A 23,602-nucleotide genomic window follows, 5' to 3' on the forward strand; every position below is an offset into this window, starting at 1 on the left:
CGGGAGTGCCCTGCTCTGGAATTTGGTAGGTGACATCGCTAAGTGTAACCAACACGTTCAGGGAGGAGGATGAAATGTATCCTGTAATTAATCCAAACCCAGAGGCGACGGGTTGATGTCAACGTCCCAGAGGTCATCAAGTCCCTCTGAGGATATCGGCGCCCGGGTGCATTGAATGTTAGGCTACTGTCTTAATATCAGGTCTGATTTCACTTATCACACTGATAAGAGCTCAGTGATGAGCCAAGTGTTTATGTAGGTTTCAAACAGAGCTATAGAAAGTTCTCGCAGTGTTCCCTGTCACCTATCCTGTGGCCAGTCTGCAATGTCGCCTGGCACTTATTAGTTTGATGGGGATCATAAAACTACTATTGAAGTGGAATTAAGTTGATGACCAATAATCAGGAGCTCTTGATTGTACGGGAATTACTGCGGCTCCTGACACTGCCTCGTGTTACTCACTGATCTTATCAGCAAAATACAAGATTATGGTCATAAATGCATAAAACAGTAACTGGTAGTGAAAGGGCATATGCAGGTGAGCCCAGGTAATTAGACATGGATAGACTTTCAGAAACGTCCCTCTTATCTTTGAAAACAAAGAAATCTGGGTCCTTTAACACAAAGGCCATTGGCTGCTACTACGCTACAATCCAGCAAGCTCGGTTGTGACAGATTTTAATGAGTACAGAGAAGAATATTGATCTATGACCAGTAGATGGCCATCATGAGTCACAAGTGATCTCCTGCAGCTTCCTCAGATCCCATCCCTGGTATTCACATTCAGTTAGCAATGAGTAATAATACATGTATGTAAATCAACACAGCATCATTGTTTAGTGTGTGACTATAGCATACAAGGAAGGGTGGGTTTCTCCAAGCTTTGGATGTTATTTTGCTGACTCATCGGCCGTCGGGAACCAGGCCTTACCTACACTTCTACTTTTACAGCACGCTGGGTCAATGGCTCCGCATTCTTCAACATTTAGTCAGGAGAACGGTGCTTGGTAAACTGCATTTACCTGGGTCATAGGGATTTCCGAGTTTCCTGACCCCTGGGCACCCACCAGTTTTGAAATAGTGCTATTCCCTGTGATGCAACACGATGCAATTCAAGCTATTATTCACCAGGGTTATCATCAATTTTAATGCTAAAAAAAAGGGGAGAAAAATAAATAAAAAATTGACATAAAAATAATAGCATTTTATATAAAAAAAAAAACCAAATAAAAACAGCATCAGATTAACTTACAGTATACCCTTTTCAGACAGAAGGCCCGCTTAACCCAGGTCCTTTTCCTGTGAGGAAGGGTCACCCCAGTTCCAAAGTCCTGGTTCCTCAAACTTGGTTGGACCCGACCAGGGTTGAAGCCTCAGCATTTTTTTGATTTAGATTTTGTTCATGTAACCCCTTACTCACCACCCAGGGGCTATCAGTACATAAGTGCCTCCACCCAAGCTAGAATAATATCTATAGGCCCGCTTGGGTAAGCCTATATTAAGTATATGTGTAAATACGATGTTACTTATTTAAGATGCTTGTGTATTTCCTATGATGATTCTTCTTTCAGGTCCCATGGATTTCAGTACAAGCGACAACTATGGTAAGTATAACAACCATCTGGGTTTTAAATACATCAATATCACAGATGCAGTTAACATACGACAAATTATGGAAACATATAGGGGGAAATTCAAATGTTTGAAAAGTCGGCTGGGTGTCTGTTTTTCCTGTCTACTAGATAGGAAAAACAGACCCCCAACTGACATTTGAATTCCCCCCACAGAATATAGAATTCCAAGAAATCTCTCCCCCTTATCTAAGGTGCCTATACAATAAAAATATATGCATGCAATACAAAAAAAACCCTTTATATTAGTTAATGAGTGACCCAGGTATTCTCAGGAAAAATAATTGCGCAATTGAGGCCCTTGAGCAATGTATGTTAGTAGTGTTTTGACGGAGTTCAATTAATCCCATATAACAATTCCGATATCACTGAGATTCCTCTTAAGTCTTATGAAATATTTATAATCCTCAGGTTCCTGTCCTGATCCTTTTCCTCTTCCTTCCTGTTAGGTCACTCTTTATACAACCACAGTTTCTGTATTCTTTGTACTATAGATATATAATAGTCCTACAAATTTACATTCCGGACTCACTAGCTTTTCAGCGAATAGAACTCTTTCCTCTTGAATTAGCTCCGGCAGCTTCCTAGCATAAGCAGTTCATAGACAGTTGTAATTATAGTCAGTTACCATGCAGGGGCGTCACTGCCCCTGGTGACACCCTGTGTGGGAGGTCGCAAAACGGGGGCGGGGCATAGCATAAGGGGGCGTGCCCTCGCGGGCGGACCCCGTTTTCGGCACTCCAGGGGGTTAAGAAGCTGTTGGCTGCCCCCCCCCCCCCCCCCGGGAAGTCCCTCTATCCCTCATACATGCCCACTCTGTCCCTTCCTCCCCCATCCCACCCCTTGGCTTAGCGTGTGCAATGCTGCTAAAAGCAGCTAGCGAGCGAACAACTTGGAATCACCCCCATGGTTTTGCCCAACTGCTAACAAAGGGGGTGATTCCGAGTTGTTCGCTCGCTAGCTGCTTTTAGCAGCATTGCACACGCTAAGCCGCCGCCCTCTGGGAGTGTATCTTAGCTTAGCAGAATTGCGAACAAAAGATTAGCAGAATTGCGAATAGAAATTTCTTAGCAGTTTCTGAGTAGCTCCAGACTTACTCAGCCATTACGACCAGCTCAGTCCTTTTCGTTCCTGGTTTGACGTCACAAACACACTCAGCATTTGCCCAACCACTCCCCCGTTTCTCCAGCCACTCCTGCGTTTTGCAACTCGAACGCCTGCGTTTTTCCGCACACTCCCATAAAACGGCCAGTTTCCGCCCAGAAACACCCACTTCCTGTCAATCACACTACGATCAGCACAGCGATGAAAAAGCTTCGTTATGCCGTGAGTAAAATACCTAACTTTTGTGTAAAATAACTAAGCGCATGCGCTCTGCGAACCTTGCGCATGCGCAGTAAGCGACTAATCGCAGTATAGCGAAAATCGGCAACGAGCGAACAACTCGGTATGACCCCCAAAGTTCCTGCTGCGATCAACTCAGAATTACCCCCATACTTCCACTATCCCTCTCCTGGGCTGCTAGCTGTTTCCCCTTAATGATAACTGTTGCAATGAGACTGAACTGCTATCTCATGCTACCTCGGATATGTCTTATAGCCATATATATGATTTGCCCGGCAAGCACTGGTGCTCTGTTTTTTAACTAAATGCTGCCCAGTGATGGGTTATCAAATTATGCCTGTGTGGCTGCATATAGGTTAATGGGCTAAGTGTGCTGGTGGAGAATGATTCTTCGCACTTACACCTCCTGTCCAGTTTCACTGCACACACATCTGTCACTCCCCTGACTCCTCCTCGGAGGTCACAGTCGTCTGTCTGTCTTGCGCTGCGGCTCCACCCCTCACCAGGAAGCACTAACTGGAGCCTCTGGGTATACTAAACTGAACCACCATCACTTCCTTTGTCGCTACCGCTGGAAGGGCTCCCGGTCTGTTGCGTTGCTAGGGACCTCGGCTACCCTGCAGTCAGAGGGAGGTACAATAACCGCTCTGCCGCACCATTCAGCGCTGCTGGTCTCAAAAGCTCCGGTCTCCGGTCCTTTAGCACTGTACAGCCACCCGCCGCCAGGTAAGTCAGCGGGCACCTCCACTCGCGCTGTCTCTCAGTCCCTCCGATAGTAGCTGCACCTGGGGACCGTCGGTCTCTCTGCTGCTCTCCCACCGGGCTCTCCCTGGGGGAAATCACTGACCTCTGACTCCGCCCACCAGTCCAACCGCTTCCCCCAACTGTCTCCACCGGTCTCTCCTTCTCCCCGCATGCAGCCACTAGAAACTTCCTCACTACTACCACGCGCCCTGACACCTCCACCCTATGGGGGCTTCCCAGAAAATTATACAGCATATAACAGTCCCAACATACATTTATAACGTGTGTATATATATTGTGAACAATGCTAACATCATTAGCCTGTTTATAACCACACGGCTACATTCATACGTGCAAATAGCATTTGGAGAGCAAAGTTACAATATTGATGTCACATACCAATTATACTATATGAACATATCTAATAGATGACATCAAACATTCTGAAAGGATTTTATGTAAACCTTGTAAACGATCATATATGGTACATATGATGCCAGTTTAATGAGGGACAGCGAAAACAGATGAAGAATTGGGGTTATTTATGAAGAAACTGGTGCCGGCACAGTGACTACGATATGAGGCTGTCTTGGCAAAGCTGACGCTATCACTTTACTCCCTGGTTCCTGTACATGGACCTAAGTAAGCGCTGAGACAATTGTAATGGCAATGCTTCAATTTTTAAATCTGATTTGTGACGCATTTCCACGACACTCCCATAAAAATCAGCGGCTCCCTGCATCATATTTTTCTGGGCGCTCGGCGACGCGCTGTCTTGTGGGCATGTTATGGGACTGTCATGGGCATTTTGCTTAATACTTAATCAATTACAACGGAGGCAGGGGCGTTTTAAGAGAGATGGGGACCCACGTGCAGTCTCCGTCGCTGGCCTCCTCCTCTCCGGCAGCAGTAGACTCTGACAGAGGTCTCTGGGAACATGGTGCCTGTGCCTTGTTCCCGGAGACATCTCGAGTGCACATGCGCAAATCATTCAGAAATGGCAGTGGCGGCCATTTTCCGAGTGATTTCTGTCCTCAGTGCAGGGCCGTCCTCGCGGGACTCCGGAGGGGTAAGTATAATATATGGGTGTTGTGTGTGCGGTGTGGGCCCCCCTGGACCCAGAGGTCCATGTGCACCTCACACACTGCACCAATTATAGAAACGCCTATGATTGGAGGCATTATTCTAATGGAGATGCTACACCGAGCATGATGGTTGCTGGATTATTGTGCCTAAATCTGCACAAAGTGGGTGTCCCAGTCCTTGGGCATTCAGACATAAACTTATACACCAGGGAAGAGCTTTTACTAGCATTAGCACCTCCATCAGTGGAGCCAAGAGTGGGGAGGAGCAGATACTAATTACCTGGGCCCAGGCTTGATAGAGAGGCCCCCACCCCAATCCCCCCTTCTTACCTGTCAGCCAGCAGCAGTCTCTCTCCCCGGTCCAGCACAAGCTGCTATGTGCTAGGTTGCAGTGGGCCTATGGACTCTTCACCCCCCCCCCCCCCCCCTGAATCTGACCCTGGCTGAGGGGCGTCGGCGCATAAACAGTAATGTCTTCATGGTTTTAAAGAGGGCGTGGCCATGCCTCCATGGTTAGGCCACGCCCCTTGCATCACCAGGGCCCGGACAAGCTCTCTGCGGCTCTGTATACAGTCGCAGGCGTGTCCACGGCAAAAGATGCTAAAGCGGGCGCAGTAGTGCATGACTCTCTACCAGACCCAAGATGCAACATTTTTCTGATTCAGACGCATGCGCAGTCGGTTCTAGATGCGTCCGCTTTAACAGGTGCATCCAAGTCATCCTCCATTAGCAGCCAAAGGGGGATATGCACTCAGCAGTGATAAAAGTGGAGAAGTGAGCCAGTGGAGAAGTTGCCTATGGCAACCAATCAACTGCTCTGTATACTTTTATAGTATGCAAATTATAAATGTGCTGATTGGTTGCCATGGGCAACTTCTCCACTGGCTCACTTCTCCACTTTTATCACTGCTTAGTACATGTCCCCCAAAATCTCCTATTACGATTTAGAACTGTCATTGGTAATGATATATATATATTATACTTGGTTTAATGGCACAGTTTATGTTTTTATTTGTTATTTTCTAGTTTCATTGCAATTCTTGTTTAAAATTACAATTATTTAAAGAATAAAACAAAAAAAGTTTTTGCTACACGGATCTATCTGAGGTTCATTATTGTACATCTAATCACTATCAAACAAGGAGTTACAATAAACAGCTCAAAAGAAAACAAAGCACACAGTAATACAAGAAGACTCATAATCTCAATGAGATAAAAAGACGGAATGAGGAAATGACAATATCTTTTATGCTTAACAATAAGTTCTTATTTGAAGACAACAATGTAATACGATATCGCAACGTCCTATAAGTAGTCTGTGTTGCCAGTGAGTCTACAGATATGCAAAACATGACAGTGAGCATCTCCTCTAAATGCCCCCTTTAACAGGTCATGTAACAACACACGCGGAGCGAGAGGCCAGGAATTCTCTGCATGACGCCAGATGTCCTGGTGCGCCCTCGTTCAATGTCGCAACTCACTGGGTAACTGGAAACTTTAGGTGCCCCATTAATATTTATCTGCAATGAGCCTGGCACCTGTCAGAGCATGTGGTTGGGAATACACAGGGGACTAGGCTCTGTTATCTATAATTAGGGGGCTTAAGGCTTCACATGGGACATGTATATAAAATGAATAAGCACATTTAGACAATTTATACTAGAAAGAGTACTTACATATATTAGAACAGCATTTAAAAAAAAAAAACCCTTGTGATGTCTACAGGTAAATGGGCCAAAGTTCTAAACACCTGGATAAGTGAAGGATACCAAGTATATCGAAAGCAAAGAATTCCGCACAGTTAAATAACATAACAGCACGGTCATGTATAAAACATTCTGCATGGCCCTGGCTGCCTATAGTTATGGATGCAAGAGGAGACCTCAATGGTTTGGAAAGATGAGGAATTGTTGGGGCACATATGGCAGGGCACTGAGTGACCATGATAGAATATTGGGGCAGATGTATTAAGCCTGGAGAAGTGATAAAGCAGTGATAAGTGGAAGGTGGTAACGCACCAGCCAATCAGCTCATAACAGTCAATTTACATACTGGAGCTGATTGGTTGGAGTGTTATCACCTTGCACTTATCACTGCTTTATCACTGTTTTATCACTTCTCCAGGCTTAATAAATCTGCCTCAATGTTTCGTGAGCATTGGTGGGTAAGGTGATGGCAGCATGATGATGGAAGGACAGCATCAGAAATAGACAACAGTGGGCACATACTCTAGGTTCATTTCATTTGCGCATTCATTCAAAATGAAAGGCTCAATAGGCAAGCCACTGTGCCATCCATCAACTGCAAGTGTGAACCCATGGCACAAGCAGCAAGTGTCACTATAAACTGTGATGAGCACAGAGAAGGCATCATAGTCGGATGGCAGTGTACCTATAAAGTACTCATTACACTTGTTAATTCTTGTATGCGAGTTTAGTGATTTAATGATTAGAGGCAATCAATTACGGGACAGTGCAGGAAGATGAACCCACTTCACCACGAAGTTGACAAAGAGATAAGTGCACATTTGTGGTCAACCTGAAGAACACTGCCACCCAAAGTGCTTATTTTGAACAGTGGAGGGTTCTAGAGATGCTGTGACGTAGTGGAGTCTAATCACCTGGTATGGTTTGGGTGCAGTAATTTCCTTAGGAAACAAGGTCAATGCTTTCCATTAGGGTTAACCCATTAAGGGTTCTGGATGCCCTTGGCTAAAACGAGTCCCCCTCACCATCACTTTCTAGAGTAGTTTCCATGACATCAGAGTTGGCCTACCCATCATGCAAGTGGCACTATCATTTTAGACTTTGGTGTCCCACGCGCCATCCTGGTGCTCACTATACAATAAGTATGAGCATTCAAGGAACTGCTATAAAACAGAAAGCATCCTAGTAACAACCATGCAAAAAAAAGAGCAACATAGCGGCCACAATAAAATACAAATAACATCCTATAGGCTATCATACAATGCAGAGAACATGATATAGACTGTCATATAATATAGAGAGTAACAACATATCTCTATACAATACAGAGAGCATCTTGCAGGCCGCCATACAAACCAGAAAGTATTCAGTGACCGCCATATAAAGCATGCTAATAACTGATAGACAATACATAGAGCATCTGAGTGATCACCATACAATATAGACAGTCTACATTTTGAGAAATGCTACTCATCTAGGCTTGTCCAGCAATGCACCAACCTCAGAACCTTAGAACATAGGTTCCTAAACTCAGTCCTCAGGAATCCAAACAGGTCACATTTCTCAGGTCCCCTAGCAGGAGCACAGGTGTATTCATTACTCATTGACACATTTTAAAAGATCCACAGGTGGAGCTAATTATTTCACTTGTGATTTTGTGAGGAGACCTGGAAAACATGAACTGTTTGGGGTCCTGAGGACCGAGTGTGAGAACTTATGCCTTAGAGCAGTGGTTCTCAAACTCGGTCCTCAGGACCCCACACAGTACATGTTTTGCAGGTAACCCAGCAGGTGCACAGGTGCATTCATTAATCACCAACACATTTTAAAAGGTCCACAGGTGGAGTTAATTATGTCACTTGTGATTCTGCAAAACATGCACCGTGTGGGGTCCTGAGGACCGACTTTGAGAACCTGTGCCTTAGAGCACAGACACAACAGACAAATGGGAATTATTAGCACAGTAATAAGTAACTAAAATAATTTTATGTAGCTGCACTTTATATTTTTCTAAGGGACCTATTTATCATTCAATAAAACGTCCGCAAATATTAAGTACCATCCCAATGTACCAGGGAGGGGCTGCAGCAGATATCTCCGATATCTACTCTAGTCCCTTCCTTCCCGACAGCAGCCGCAGCCCACATAGCTTTCTATTTGGGCTGCGAAGATGTCTGATTTCCCAATCTCCAGAATGTGAAGCATTCCAGGGCTTGGCCCCGCTGTAGCCAATGGGCTACATTTCACAAAAATTACAGGGAGAGGGATCCTGCAGAATCCTCCACAGAAATGGCCGCCACACATGCATGGACAGTAGACTGCTCATGCGCAGTAGCGCTCGGGGCTCCTGATAGAGGAGTGAAGTGACCGCTGATGCGGGCACTTAACTCTGAGCACATCCTAAGGTAGGAAGCCCCTGTCCCTGTGTGTATTTTGATACATCAGGTGGTACAGGTTGAGTATCCCATATCCAAAATGCTTGGGACCTGCAGTATTTTGGATATCGGATTTCTCCGTGTTTTGGAATAATTGCATACCATAATGAGATATCATGGAGATGGGACCTAAATCTAAGCACAGAATGCATTTATGTTTCATATACACCTTATACACACAGCCTGAAGGTCATTTTAGCCAATATTTTTAATAACTTTGTGCATTAAACAAAGTGTGTCTACATTCACACAATTCATTTATGTTCAATATACACCTTGGCCCTCATTCCGAGTTGATCGCTCGCTAGCTACTTTTTGCAGCCGTGCAAACATATAGTCACCGCCAACGGGGGAGTGTATTTTCCCTTTGCAAGTGTGTGATCGCATGTGCAGCCGAGCGGGACGAAAAAGTTTTTTGCAGTTTCTGAGTAGCTCTGGACTTACTCAGCCCTTGCGATCACTTAAGCCTGTCCGGTCCCGGAATTGACGTCAAACACCCACCCTGCAGACGCCTGGACATGCCTGCATTTTCCCTACCACTCCCAGAAAATGGTCAGTTGACACCCATAAACGTCCTCTTCCTGTCAATCTTCTTGCGATCGGCTGTGCGAATGGATTCGTCGCTAGAAGCATTGCACAGCAACGATGCTGTTTGTACCCGTACGACGCACGTGCGCATTGCGGTGCATATGCATGCGCAGTAGTAGCCTGATCACTGCGCTGCGAAAATCAGCAGCGTGCGATCAACTCGGAATGAGGGCCCTTATACATACAGCCTGAAGGTAATTTTAGCCAATATTTTTAATAACTTTGTGCATTAAACAAAGTTTGTGTACATTCACACAATTCATTTATGTCCCTTCTACACCTTATACACACTGCCTGAAGGTCATTTAATACATTATTTGTAATACTTTTGTGTATTAAACAAAGTTTATGTACATTGCGCCACAGAAAACAACGGTTTCACTATCTCAATCTCACTCAAGAAATTCTGTATTTTGGAATATTTGGATATGGGATACTCAACCTGTATATAATTATTATTATTTTTGCAGCAAATATTGATAATTGATAAATATTCCCTGAAGAGTGCTTATAGTCACTATTTATAATGCCACCCAAAGTCCTAATCAACCCTGAAAATGTCAGTTCTGCCAATAACTACGGCTACCTCACAATCAGGTGGCGTAACGTTCATGATGAGCTGTCTACAAAATGAGGTGTGCTGGAAGACTTGCAATGTTGCAGCTCCTGTACATAGATTCAATATGAATTACCGGCGGCTGGGATGCCGGCTGTCAATATACCGACAGCGGCATCCCGTCCGCCAGTATGCCAGCAACGGGGTGAACCCAAAGAGTCCCCTTGCGGGCTCGGTGGCCCGCTGTGCTCTCCACAGGATCTATTCCCAGTCTATGGGTGTCGTGGACACCCAAGAGTGGGAATAGTCCTGTAGCACCGGTATCCAGGCTGGCGGCATTGCCGGCTGGCGGGATTCCGGCGTCGGTATCCCGACCACCGGGATCCCAACAGCCGGCAAATTAAACGGAACCCCAGAACATGACTATAATGCTCATCGGCACATGGCGTTGCCCCAAGAAGTCATCATAGGCGTGTCATAGGGTTGAAGAACCCGTGTTGAATATGTAATACTATCGCCTTAGCGATATGTTCAGCTTTCTATGTGTCTGTCGCATTTAGATTATTTGCTGGACGGTTCATGGTCTCGTTCCTTATGTGCTGAAATAAATTCCTTGCATGTTCAACCAAGTTTTGTCCGAGAGTAACCTAAAGTCCTTTGCTGGAGTAGGAGCTTGATATCTCATGGGAGGTAAATACATGTGAGAATCCAACGCAGTGATTGAGAAAATCTTTTGTAAATAAATAAACCAGACATTAGGGACTGTGTGACTGGAAAGGGCTGGTGGCTCCTGACATTTATGATCAGAGACCAGTTTACAACCCGGCAGCGGAGGGTGAATGACATCACTCAGATAAGAAGGTTGTTCCCCGGCCCCCGCCACCTACATAGGAAAATAACAGTCTCTTATCCGTATTATTATTTATGACAACCCCACTACATTACATGATACTCCTTCTCTCACACAGTGCCTTTTCATCTGCTAGACAAATACTAGTTAGTGGAAATGTTGAAGACAAGTCGGCCACAACCTCTCCTCCATTGCAGGCACAAAACTAATTGTCTATATTTGCCAAGAGGCGGAGCTGTACATAGGTATGTGGCCAGAGCACCGATTTCCGTATGCTGCATATCAAAGCTGCCATCACTATCAGTGTGGATTGTGCAAGGCCTGTCCATGATGCAGCTTAAAACAGGGGGAAGTACGTGTACACAAAACTCAGCATAGTTCCTGCCACACGCCCTCTCTGAACTTAGCCCACATGTAATTGCCTCCTTGCCACCCAGTTACACCCCTTCAGCTGCAAGGGGAACTGTGCAAATACGTTGTGTACTACTCAACAGCGGCTGTAGGCACATATTCACAACTCTAAAACTTGCGCAGCTCAAGATACACCCTCGCCACTGACTTGTGTGAGTCATAGAGAAGCGGGAAGCTCCCAAATCCCAAGTCACTGACTTTGGGCCTGATTCAAGGTTTGCTGCCGGTCCGTTGCAGCACGCAGATTATCGGGGATCTGTGGCTGCACAAGGTCCGTTCTGCGCATGCACAGAATGGGCCTTGCAATCTCACCCGCATTTCACGTCTGCGTTGCCTGACTGACAGGCAGTGACATTGAGGGGGTGGGCAGGGGGCGGAAGGAGGGCTGCGTTCTCAGAAACTGGGTACAGTTGCCCCCATTGTCTGGGAGGTGGAAGCCAGGGGTCTGCATGTCACCACACAGGCTTCCTGGCCTTTCAGCCCCCACTTCAGTCTGTCAGATGAGTATAATAATAACAATAATAATAATAATTTTATTTATATAGCGCTCTTTCTCCAATAGGACTCAAGGCGCTTAACAGATACATACTGTAGCATAATATAGTACATAAATTAATTAAGTAAAGTTTCATAAAATACAGAAGCATGAAGATACTAAAAGGGACATTATGGAAATGCTTGAGTAAACAGGAAACTCTTGAGTCTACTTTTGAAGGATTCTATAGTCGGGGCCTCTCGCACTGTGCGGGGAAGTGAGTTTCATAGAGTCGGAGCCGCATGACTAAAAGCTCGACCCCCAGATGAATTACGGGAGATTCTAGGTACTGCTAAATGTCCTTCATCTACAGATCGCAGTAATCGAGTAGGGCAGTATGGGGTCAGAACTTGAAGCTGCTTCAGGTACCTTGGGCCCTGGTCATGTAATGCTTTGAAGCTCAGTAAGCCAATCTTGAAGATGATTCGCCATCTTACAGGCAGCCAGTGAAGGGAGTAGAGGATGGGTGTTATGTGGCTAGAGCTGGGCTGGTTGGTTAACAGCCGGGCAGCTGTGTTTTGCACCAGCTGTAAGCGGTCCAATTCTTTTGCTGGGAGACCAAGGTAGGGGGCATTACAGTAGTCTAATCGAGATGATACAAATGCGTGGATGACTTTTGGCAGATCATCTGAGGGAATTAAGTGCTTGATTCTGGCTATGTTCCTCAGGTGAAAGAATGAGGATTTGATTGTGGCTGATATCTGATGTTTAAGTGTCAAGCCACCATCCAGGACAACGCCAAGATTCCGTACACGATCAGTGGTCTGTAATTCTGAATCCCCGAGTGTAAGTCCAGTTGGTTGGCTATGCTGCAGTCTTGTCCTTTGATGTTGCGGTCGTATCATAAGGATCTCTGTTTTATCCGGGTTCAGTCGCAGCCAACTGGCGCTCATCCACTCCTGGAGCTCAACGTGATGTTGTTTGCTTCCCAGGTTGCGGTGTCGGTTGCAGTGCTGGGATCGCAGCTACACGCAGGAGGCGTCTCTTCTACTGAGACATCTCCTGCACGCCCCTCGGATATAAATTCAATGCTGCTTGCATGCGGCATTGCATTTCCGCCCATCTCTGAATCAATAAACATAAACTTCGATCAATAACCGTATTGCCTTATTAGCTGCAATGTCTCGTATAGCAGTATTACCTATTGCTGAGGTACATAATAAAAGTGACCAGATTTTTTTCTTCCTGGCGTGAAATTAGTCGGGTAAATGTTAAATTTTAATTATTAGCTATAGTCATATCAAAGCATTTAACTGCAAATGCCGTGAATGAATAACTGGTTATGTTTAGCTGTTTAGAATGAATGAAATGAATTACCATGGGTACACCCATTCTACCATGGAGTAATAAGATATATTAGATGTTCACTGTGGTTTAATGAGGTCACTCTGAGTTGATCGCTCGCTAGCTACTTTTTGCACCGCTGTGATCAGATAGTCGCCGCCTATGGGGAAGTGTATTTTCGCTTTGCAAGTGTGCGAATGCCTGTGCAGCCGAGCACTACAAAAACAGTTTGTGCAGTGTCTGATTAGGTCTGAAGTTACTCAGCCGCATCGATCACTTCAGCCTGCCCAGTCCCGGAATTGACGTCAGACACTCGCCCTGCAAACTCTTGGACAAGCCTGCGTTTTTCCAACCGTTCCCTGAAAACCGTCAGATGACACACAATCTTCTTGCAATCGGCTATGAAATTGGATTCTTCGTTAAATCCATTGCCCAGCAACGATCCGCTTTGTACCCGTACAACGCGCCTGCGCATTATGGTGCGTACGCCTGCGCAGTAGTGACCTGATCGCTGCGCTGCGAAAAATGGCAGCGTGCGATCAGGTCGGAATGAACTGGGAAAGCCTTGACAACTACACTGCTATCTGCAACCAGGAGAAGTAAGTAGAAGCATTCCATGTGACATGGTCTGGCGTCGCCGTCCATATGTAATTTTGTACTGCGCTACAACTCCTGTATTATCTAAAGTACCAGACTGGTAATGAATATGTTATGTGCAGGGAGCCCTTTAAACTTAAACCCTACAGAACCTGACCAAGAGGAAAAGAGATAACTGTCGAAAATCTTGGGACAGAGGTAAGTGCCAGTGATAAAGTACCAAGCATGTCTACACCAGATCTGCTGCAAAAGAGGTCCCATTAAAAATAAAGGACAATGGGGGTCATTCAGACCCAATTGCACGCTAGTTTTTTTTTGCAGCCGTGCGATCAGGTCTGACCCGCGCATGCGTATGCTCCGCAATGCGCAGGCACGTCAGCCACCGGCGACGGGGATCGCCGGACAGTGACGGCTTTAATGAAGAAATCGATCGCACCAGCGATCGCAAGAAGATTGACAGGAAGAGGCCGTTTCTGGGTGTCAACTGACCGTTTCTAGGGAGTGTCCGGAAAAACGCCGGCGTGCCCAGCCGTTTGGAGGGAGGATTCCTGACGTCATCTCCTGGCCGGATCATCGCAGCGGCTGAGTAAGACCTGAGCTGTGCAGAGACTGCACAAACTTTTGTTTGTGCAGCTCTCTGCACAAGCGATTGCACCCCTGCACAGCGATTACCCCCTCCCCTGTAGGCGGCGACTACCTGATCGCAGCACTGCAAAAAAAACGCCTGCGTGCGATCAGGTCTGAATCACCCCAATGTCCTGCAACCCAGAGGTGATGGGAAGAAAAAGACTGCGCCCTCCCACAGATAACATCGCTATAAATAGTCTGTGTTCATCATTACCGTGTCCAGTGTATCTATAACCAGAGTATCCAAGTGACGTCCTGGCACAGACAGACCACATACAATACATATTATGAGCAGGGAGAATGCTGTATAATGAGCTACTGTGCCTGAAACTGAGCACACGTCTTGGACAATGTGTAGGTTCTGCAGCACCTCTTTGATGGTTGTTCTGGCTGCTGTGGATCATGAGTGGTCTTGGCTATGGTTCATTGCTGGCTATGGTTCAGTGCTGACTCTGGTTCAGTGCTGGCTATGGTTCAGTGCTGACTCTGGTTCAGTGCTGGCTATGGTTCAGTGCTGACTCTGGTTCAGTGCTGGCTATGGTTCAGTGCTGACTCTGGTTCAGTGCTGACTCTGGTTCAGTGCTGGTGCTGGCTATGGTTCAGTGCTGGCTCTGGTTCAGTGCTGACTCTGGTTCAGTGCTGGCTATAGTTCAGTGCTGACTCTGGTTCAGTGCTGACTCTGGTTCAGTGCTGGCTATCGTTCAGTGCTGGCTATGGTTCAGTGCTGGCTATGGTTCAGTGCTGGCTATAGTTCAGTGCTGACACTGGTTCAGTGCTGGCTATGGTTCAGTGCTGGCTATAGTTCAGTGCTGACTCTGGTTCAGTGTTGGCTATGGTTCAGTGCTGGCTATAGTTCAGTGCTGACTCTGGTTCAGTGCTGGCTATGGTTCAGTGCTGACTCTGGTTCAGTGCTGGCTATGGTTTAGTGCTGACTCTGGTTCAGTGCTGGCTATGGTTCAGTGCTGACTCTGGTTCAGTGCTGGCTATGGTTTAGTGCTGACTCTGGTTCAGGCTGGCTATGGTTCAGTGCTGACTCTGGACATTGTGCTTTATGCAGGTCAGCCAGGGAATGGATTACAGTGCGCTTCAATTGTTTACTCCTAGAACGCAGCAGAGACAGGACGCTTATTGCTTATTGGCTCAAATATATTTTAGTAGAGCTTTTCAGTGTATGTAACACAAGGGTGTGATGATTGGGCACAGGTTACTAGCGTTTCTTTTATATTGATTTACAGTATACACAGGTCTGTGTGGCGGGTAATCCAGTCTCTTTAACCAATCTATACTGACTCCCGATCTGTGTTCCAGGTTTAGCCTGGCCGCTTTACATTTACTATAGAAAGAAGCATTTCTGCCCCTTGTCCATGTGCAGCCAAGTACCAGGAGGTTCAGGTCCTCTCAGCAGGGCCACCTGGTAGTCTGATATTTAGATCTCCCTCAAAGATTTACTTCCAGAGCTTTTTCCTCGGGGTTTATTGCCACCGCCGATCCAAACTCAGTTCCAGATAATCTGCAGCCAGATGCCAAAAGCAGTAGCCTGGAAAAGACAGCATCTGGAAGTCCCTGAGCTTTGCTGTGGCACGTCATCTCCTGAGATTTCTAGGATACATGTCCAGCAGAACTTTTCCAGTGCTCAGGATGGGCATGTGGCCCTGCTGCTCTCCCATTTTCAGGACCGGAGGCGTGTCAGTCTTATACTGCCGAGCCCTCAACAACAAGACAACGGTTTCGTCAAGTTCAGCCAGTTATGATTTGATAATGTCGATATTATCTTAAACCATAAAGCTATACCTTTAAACACACTTTTACCATGGAGCCGCTGCGGCCGCTAGACTTAATACACACGCTACGTACTTTGTACGCTATTTGCGTACAGAGTCCCGTACCGTGTACGGACTTTGCGTACAAACACGGCGCTGGGGGTACAAAGTACACACAGCGCGCACACACTCTTGATATACTTTACACCTTATTTGTAATGCAATGCAATGATATTATTACACTCTAAACCTTATGCAGCAAAGCACTGCAATGATGTTACACCTTAAACCTTATGCAGCGCTGACGGTACAAAGTACCCGCAGCGCGTACACAACTTATCAATACACTCTTAAACCTTATACAGTTAGGGTATGTAATACGCTTTAAACCCTAGCAGGGAAAAGAGGACACAACACAGATTTGTAGTTAAAACACTGGGCTCCGAAACCTCAGCGTATATATCTGGAAGGGGATAACAATACAATTTATACACTACAATACAACAGAGTAAATGGCTACAGTCAATGTACATACGTGAGAATATTCGCTTGCGCAACCTGGTCAACTATGTTCTCACAATTTTTACAAATGCAATTTTCCTCAGCCAATAACCCTTCACAGTGCCTCCTAGTTCCCTGACTACCAGATCATTTTCTGATACTCGCCTTTGCTCGAGTGATGTGTTGCTCTTGGAATTCTACAAATCCGTCCTCGCCATCAGAACCCATTCCAGATCCTTTCTCGACCTCTCTGGCACTCTCGCCGGAACAGACTGTTCTGGTCAACAACAGAGTTAACAGGAAAACCTGGAACGCAGTCTCTTGGGGTAAGTCCATCTTGTTAAGGGAAGAGAAAGGAAACAAGAAGGGGGAGGAAAAGGGAAGGAGAGAAGGAGTGTAGTGGGAGATGGAGAAACTAATAATAAAGAAAAACTGGTACGATAACCGCCTCTTGGTCTTGTTGTTCTCCGCGCTCAGGTGTCGTGACAACAGTCCTGCCTCTCAACCTTCCCGGAACAGACACTCCAGTGATACGATGTTCTCTCCGAGTCATAGACCTTTCTGTAGGGAACATAAATCTTGTATGTCAATGTGTTTAATTGTTGTATGAAGTAAACCATCTTTGGAAAGTGAAAAGAGAGGGGGGGGGGAAATAATAAAAAGAAAATTTGTCAGATTTGCGTTCACCATCAGGCTGTCACACCATCATGTATATCGGTATCTATGCACAGTCTATCTTCACCAGTATTCCCATTCTCCACCCTTTGTGCATGACCAGGCACACTGATACTGGTGTCCCTATGCTAGTGAGATATACTGGATTTAGGCAGAGCTCTGACAAACCGAGTAGGCATGTGACGTTTGAACTGTAATCCTGTCAGTGAACGTAAGAGGATGAAGAGGAAACTTTGAAGACAAATCACAGAGTTTAGTAATAGATAAGTTTGTAAAGGCAAAGAAGATTTTACAAAGTTTGACATCTGGACTGGGCACTACGGGGAATGATTCCCTAATCGGTCTGTTCCCCTTTAAAAAAAAATTTTTTTATGTGTGTTATATCTCTACTGGGACTATCCTAGCCATCAATCCAGTGTCTTGTCCATTCTAAGTTCATAGGGAACCCGGTATTTTTGAGATAATTTCCTCTACCTGTGACGGACATGCTTCTAAAACAGTGAAATGCAATATTAGTCTTCGTGGGTATTTTAACATATTTTGTGCTTCCTGGGTGGGAGCACTCTATATGTATACCATCTCTAACAAAACTCCTGTTAAATTACTTAGAGGTCACTTCTGCTAGAGAGAGAGAAGCAGAAGTTTAGAAGCCTCCTCCTAATCTCCGTAAATTCTGTCAAAAGGGTAAAGTTGCATTTATTCTGTTCTTCCCATTAACCGAATCTGTGTTTTTCTATACTGTATCGTGATTCCTTACTATATGTCCCTTGATCCCGTCTATGTGTTTAATAACGTGGCTTATTTATTCTGTCTAAGGGTCTATATTGGCCATGTGCTCTACTACTCTTACAATCTTTAGCAAAATGTCCTTTATTTTTACAAATGTAACATATTCTCGGTCTTTTGTTACTACTAGGGTTTTGGGGCTTGGGCTGATGAGACTTTGGTGTAAGAGCCTGCATACTTTCAATCCTCAGCCTCTCCTCTTGCAGTTTTCTACGCCTAGCAATATTCCTATGGTGTTCAATTGCGCACTCTCTAAGGCAAGCTACTGTGACCCCTCTCCAATTAGGCAAAGATGTTTGTACTCTGTCCCTCACTGTCTGATCGAGTCCGTCCATTAGCACAGACACAGCTACCTTCCTGTAATTCGTATCGTTCCCTGTATCTGATACCCCCATGCATCTATCCATTTCCTGCAGTGCTAGGAGGAAATATTCAGATGTCATTTAATTTTCCCTCTGTTTTATGGAGAAAATTCTTCTCCACTCAGTGGGGAAACACAACTCTAGTTGCCTATTAATTCGTTCTATATTTTCCTGATTGTTTCTGTCAGTCATAGGACTATCCGACTCTAGCCTACAATCAATGGTACATTTTTGGGTGTCAATATTAGGGGGTAGGCATGCTTTCAAAAATGTCCGCCAATGTTGGTTTGTCGGTTCATACACATTACCCAGATCTCTGATAAATTTCTGACATCTGGCTAAATGCTTCCGAGGGTCGGGGAATTCTGAAATGATTGATTGCAGCTCATCTCTGGGCCACGGGCAATACATTGCATTATTCCTGGTGAGGACTACTTCCTGACTATCGGTTCCCCCATTGGGAGTTACTATTTCCAAGACAGGGTGTAATCCTACCATTCCGTTCCTAATCCGTTTACTGTGTGGTGTTGTTGTTTCTGTGCAATGAACTGTCTCATACTTACCGGTAGCTGTGACCTCACCAGTTCTTTCATTGGAGAATATTGTTACTGCGCTACCTGCTTGGACAGGTCCCACCTGAGTTTCCTGCTACATGACTGCTTGGAGGAGAGCTGCGATTTGGCTGAATCCTTCATCTCCCTGTGACCTAAAACCTTGGAGAGACTTCAAAACAGGATACATTTTGCAAAAGTTAGGGTTAATACATTGCTCTTTCATATTACTATCATTTACGGATGTATCATTGACTGTAGCCTTCTGTTCCCCTTCGACCTGTGTCGACAATGGTGTGTTTGTGTTCTCATTCCCGCTAGGTTTGGAACCGGCTGCATATGTTAATTTCTCTTGCATATCGCCCTCTTGCTGCCATAAATTTAAACAGTTTGTGTGTCTGACCCTTTTCTTTTGGGATTTTATCAGACATATCCTAACCCTTAAATTCTGCAATACCTCCGGTTCAAAACTGCCTACCTTAGGGAATGGTTCCCTATCTTCCGCAATCATACGTTCCCATTCATTGCACAAAATTTCTGCGTGTGGTCCATGCTTCTCACACATTATGAACCTCGCTGACCCTTTGGGTCGCGGTATGTCAACCTGAACCCTGGTTGCACGTCCCTTACTTGAGCAACTGGCCCCCATATTTTGCAGGTATTGCCGTCCCGGCTAATCCTACAAAAAAACAAAATACTCAATATAAGGCAACGGTGAAAGTTCTCCGAGTGCTTTCACCCACTCACCGCTCACGTTGGCCAATACTACCATACACTGTCGTTAGCGAAGGTACGTACCCAACCTAGGGCCCTGTGTAACCTCTATTCACTGGAAGTTTCTGGGAGTGACTTACCCTTTCCAGTACATATTGGTCGTGGGAGAGTTCCTGAGTGAGACCAGCGAAAACTCCCTAAACCTTTATTATACACAAATCACGCTTGCGTATGCAATAACCAGCGCTAATGATACCGCAATTTTACGCAAAGCTCGTAAAAGAGTATCACGTTGCGCTAAATATTGCACCCACGAATGCGCGGTCCAATCGCACAGCGTATAGGTACTTGTTACTTATCCGCCGTACGACCAATGGAATCGGTTTTTCAGGCTGCGAAACCTCAGCCGGAGCGAATCAATCAAAACTAAATGGGTATCTTCGCTAACCCGCTGGGCTGCGGTACTCTAAAACCTCGCTGACCTCTTGGGCCGCGGTACTCTAAACCTTTGCTGACCTTCTGGCCTGCGGTACTCTGCTACCTTGCTCCTTTGTACTTCAATTTATATTAACGTGAGCCAGCTATTCTCACGCCACCAAGTCTCCACTCACCTGGTGTGGTCTCCTATGGGATCCCGAATTCACTGGGTCCACAAAACCCTTATGTTTGCACACTCACGCTCGTTCACTCAAATATACTTTGGTTTTTCTGTACAGAAAATTAACTTTCATTCAGATAAACAGCCTTAGTACCAGAGGTAATACAGTAAAAAAGGTTTTATTTAAACTAAATCTTGGAAATTGAGCAATTTGTGCTATTGTAGCGTGGCTACTGTTCCGCCCCTAAACTAAACAATGCTATTGTGTAGTTTGTACTTAGCAGCCGTACCCTTACACACGTTGCGTAAACACGCGACCGTGCGTATGTCTTTACATTGCGTACGCAGTCCCTTACTTTGTCCGAGACACGTGTACAAAGACCGTACGTCCGCAATAGCACAAATCCCACACTTCTATAAATGTAAGCGATATTACCTATGATCGTTTACTTAACACAACACAGTTTCTTTCTGTATAAACCTGTTTAACTAGGCCAGACTGTATTTGTGTTTTACGTTTACTTCCTTAATATTTAGTCTATGTTTTAACTAAATAGCAACAAATTTCTCAGCACGGGTCAAAATGAATCTAATAATCACTACTTATGGCAACAATGCGAGCAGGTATACAAAGTACAGGTGTATGCTTGTGTTGTGTGCGCATTTGGCGCCAAACAGAAATTCACAGACTTTTAAAATAGCTTTGCGTATGTACCTTACGGATCCCACCAGCATCCCTACAAACCATGCAGAGCAGACGCCATCTTATCAGCAATGAGATAGGGTTTACCAGTGTATTCTATGGCCAGGAAAAGGTTCACGTAGGATACCTGTCCGCCCTTTGCTGATAGATACAAGTCTGCTTTAACCTGCTAGGCTGCGGGTATGAGGAAAAACCGGACGATGTCCCCAATTGATAATGTCGATATTTTCTCTATCGTCCTAGTGGATGCTGGGGTTCCTGAAAGGACCAAGGGGAATAGCGGCTCCGCAGGAGACAGGGCACAAAAGTAAAGCTTTTCCGATCAGGTGGTGTGCACTGGCTCCTCCCCCTATGACCCTCCTCCAGACTCCAGTTAGATTTTTGTGCCCGGCCGAGAAGGGTGCAATTCTAGGTGGCTCTCCTAAAGAGCTGCTTAGAGAAAGTTTAGCTTAGGTTTTTTATTTTACAGTGAGTCCTGCTGGCAACAGGATCACTACAACGAGGGACTGAGGGGAGAAGAAGTGAACTCACCTGCGTGCAGGATGGATTGGCTTCTTGGCTACTGGACATCAGCTCCAGAGGGACGATCACAGGTACAGCCTGGATGGTCACCGGAGCCGCGCCGCCGGCCCCCTTGCAGATGCTGAAGTTAGAAGAGGTCCAGAATCGGCGGCTGAAGACTCTGACAGTCTTCTAAAGGTAGCGCACAGCACTGCAGCTGTGCGCCATTTTCCTCTCAGCACACTTCACACGCTGTCACTGAGGGTGCAGGGCGCTGGGGGGGGGCGCCCTGGGAGGCAAATGTAAACCTATATACTGGCTAAAAATACCTCACATATAGCCCCCAGAGGCTATATGGAGATATTTAACCCCTGCCAAACTTCACTAAAGAGCGGGAGACGAGCCCGCCGGAAAAGGGGCGGGGCCTATCTCCTCAGCACACAGCGCCATTTTTTCTCTCACAGAAAGGCTGGAGAGAAGGCTCCCAGGCTCTCCCCTGCACTGCACTACAGAAACAGGGTTTAAACAGAGAGGGGGGCACTAATTGGCGATATAAATATATATATAAAGATGCTATTAGGGAGAAACACTTATATAAGGTTGTCCCTATGTAATTATAGCGTTTTTTGGTGTGTGCTGGCAAACTCTCCCTCTGTCTCTCCAAAGGGCTAGTGGGGTCCTGTCCTCTGTCAGAGCATTCCAGGTGTGTGTGCTGTGTGTCGGTACGTGTGTGTCGACATGTATGAGGACGATGTTGGAGGAGGCGGAGAAATTGCCTGTAATGGTGATGTCACTCTCTAGGGAGTCGACACCGGAATGGATGGCTTATTTAGGGAATTACGTGAAAATGTCAACACGCTGCAAGGTCGGTTGACGACATGAGACGGCCGACAAACAATTAGTACCGGTCCAGGCGTCTCAGAAACACCGTCAGGGGTTTTTTAAAAAAAAAAAAAACGCCCATTTACCTCAGTCGGTCGACACAGACACAGACACGGACACTGAATCCAGTGTCGACGGTGAATAAACAAACGTATTCCTCATTAGGGCCACACGTTAAGGGCAATGAAGGAGGTGTTACATATTTCTGATACTACAAGTACCACAAAAAAGGGTATTATGTGGGAGTGAAAAAACTACCTGTAGTTTTTCCTGAATCAGATAAAATAAAATGAAGTGTGTGATGATGCGTGGGTTTACCCCGATAGCAAATATTGGCATTATACCCTTTCCCGCCAGAAGTTAGGGCGCGTTGGGAAACACCCCTTAGGGTGGATAAGGCGCTCACACGCTTATCAAGTGGCGTTACCGTCTCCAGATACGGCCGCCCTCAAGGAGCCAGCTGATAGGCAGCTGGAAAAATATCCTAAAAAGTATATACACACATACGGTGGTTATACTGCGACCAGCGATCGCCATCAGCCTGGAGATGCAGTGCTGGGTTGGCTTGGTCGAATTCCCTGACTAAAAATATTTTATTGATATAGAGCATTTAATAGGATGCATTCTATATATATGTATGCGAGATGCACAGAGGGATATTTGCACTCTGGCATCAAGATAAGTGCGTTGTCCATATCTCCCAGAAGATGTCATGGACACGACAGTGGTCAGGTGATACAGATCCCATACGGCACATGGAAGTATTGCCGTATAAAGGGAAGGAGTTATTTGGGGTCGGTCCATCGGACCTGGGGGCCACGGCTACAGCTGGGAAATCCAACCTTTTTACTCCAAGTTACATCTCAGCAGAAAAAGACACTGTCTTTTCAGCCTCAATCCTTCCGTTTCCCATGTGGGCAAGCGGGCAAAAGGCCAGTCATATCTGCCCAGACATAGAGGAAAGGGAAGTAGACTGCAGCAGGCAGCCCCTTCCCAGGAAAAGAAGCCCTCCACCGCGTCTGCCAAGTCCTCAGCGTGACGCTGGGGCCGTGCAAGCGGACTCAGGTGAGGTGGGGGGTTAGTCTCAAGAGTCTCAGCGCGCAGTGGGATCACTCGCAAGTTGACCCCTAGATCGTACAAGTATTATCCCAGGGGTACAGATTGGAGAGTCGAGAC

At 45.9% G+C, this 23,602-nt stretch overlaps 1 long non-coding RNA gene across 1 annotated transcript; it reads right to left on the reverse strand.

Annotated features, from left to right (window-relative positions):
• Nucleotides 1-662: 662 nt before the first annotated feature.
• Nucleotides 663-3,847, reverse strand: LOC134969896 (uncharacterized). The gene is made up of 2 exons (XR_010189559.1): nucleotides 3,377-3,847; nucleotides 663-1,151 (listed from the first exon to the last, which is right to left on the reverse strand). It is a non-coding gene; the product is annotated as an uncharacterized LOC134969896 (long non-coding RNA).
• Between the last annotated feature and the right edge of the window lie 19,755 nt (nucleotides 3,848-23,602).

Source organism: Pseudophryne corroboree, chromosome 11 (assembly GCF_028390025.1).
Source record: "Pseudophryne corroboree isolate aPseCor3 chromosome 11, aPseCor3.hap2, whole genome shotgun sequence".
NCBI lineage: Eukaryota > Metazoa > Chordata > Amphibia > Anura > Myobatrachidae > Pseudophryne > Pseudophryne corroboree.